This window comes from Crocuta crocuta, unplaced genomic scaffold, assembly GCF_008692635.1.
Source record: "Crocuta crocuta isolate KB4526 unplaced genomic scaffold, BGI_CrCroc_1.0 scaffold234, whole genome shotgun sequence".
Lineage (NCBI taxonomy): Eukaryota > Metazoa > Chordata > Mammalia > Carnivora > Hyaenidae > Crocuta > Crocuta crocuta.
Window position 1 is genome coordinate 3,741,834 of NW_027529647.1, and position 1,532 is coordinate 3,743,365.

The 1,532-nt window shown below is 66.4% G+C and overlaps 1 protein-coding gene across 1 annotated transcript in view; it reads left to right on the top strand.

The window, feature by feature from the left end:
* LMF1 (lipase maturation factor 1) overlaps positions 1 to 1,532 on the top strand; it is a 66,237-nt gene that overhangs the window by 32,367 nt on the left and 32,338 nt on the right. The gene's annotated exons all lie outside the window — the stretch shown is intronic.

Here is a 1,532-nt window from a genome sequence, read left to right on the forward strand (position 1 = left end):
CACCCCACGCGGCCGCTCCATGCCTGGTGTGCTCCCGGCTCCCACCCGCTCCTCGGCCCTCGGGACCAGGCGCCCCCGCTGCCGCCGCCGCCCACGGGGCCCTTGCAGGTCCGTGTCTGCCTCTGCGCCACCTCCCATCACCTTTGGGTGTCTCAGAAGCATCACCTGGACCTTAAAGTCAGGAGTGACCTGGCCCCTGGCTAAGCACAGAATTTGGCGAAATCGTGTTTGCTCTCTCGTCCGCCTCTCGCTCTCCAGTAATAAGACCTTGATGTTTATGCCGGACACTAACTTCCTTTATGTCAGGGGAAACCTGGCCCCCAGCTCTGCTAGGTGCCCATCTGCCCGAAGGTTCGGCAGGTGCGGGCGGGCACGAGCTCGCAAAGGGCGCTCAGCCCCACAAGGCAGTGGCGCCTCCCGCGGCCCTTTCGGTCTGGACTGCCCGCCGTCTCCTGTCCCCCACCACCTGGCACCGGCTGCCTAGCATGCCCTGCGTCCCTGGCAGGAGCCCCTTGTCACTGCCAGCCTGGGACAGCGTCCGCGTGTCCCGTCCCTGACTCGGGCCGGCCCTGCCAGATCTCCGTGGGCCTGCGTTCTTTCACCGTGCAGTTAGTGAGTGTTTCGTGGGTGAGGCCCGTAGAGTTCCGCGGCCGGCGTTAACTCGATGCCCGCCCTCCCTCCCCATTACCTGTCTGGCCGACGAGGGCCATCTTCTCGCCCCGTCGCCTCGGAACCTGAGCGGTGCCAGCTCCTGATGGAAGGTCGGCGGCCACGGGCACACGCCTCACTCGCCCTCCTGGGCACTGAAGCAGCCTCATCCCCAGGTGTCTGCAGTCCGGTCACTGCTGCCTCTGGGCCTGGGGGGTGGGGGCCGGNCGTGGCTCCGAGCCCAGGCCGTGTGTGGGGTGAGCGTGCGGCCGGATGCCACTACAGACGTGCTCCCTCCAGACTCCTCCATGCGGGACGTGCGTACCCCCTTTCCTGAAGCACTGAGGTCACTGGCTGATTGGCAGCCTGGGGTTCCGTGTCTGTCTAGGACTTCGCTTTGGATTTTTTCCTCAGCCACCTTTGAAAATCCAAGGTGTTCGGTGTTTGAGCCCCTCAGCGGGGACTCGCCCGGTGCCACAGGCTCGTCAGGAGGGGGCGGCGGGGGAGGGGCGCCAGGCGGCAGCGGGGCTCCCGCGGAGCCTGACGGCACTCGGGCCCCTTTCACGGCACTTCGATGGACCGTTTGCAGCAGCTGGACAGAAACGTACCAGGAGCGCTAAAAGGTGTGATTGATTCCATGAGTGTCGGGTGTTGCTCGTGCTCCTTGGCTGGAGGACAGGGGCCTGGGAAAGGCCAGCGCCTGTCACCNCCCGCTCCTGCTCAAAGCCAGCGGCATGGACTCAGGAGCCACCCTGGCTGTCATCCGCGGCGGGTCCAGGGCGCTGGGAGAGGGAGCCCCACAGCGGGCGGTGACGAGGTGGCTCCGCGTGGCCTCCGCACCGTGCAGGAGCAGCCTCTCTCTGTGAATAGCCAGACGCTGGGCT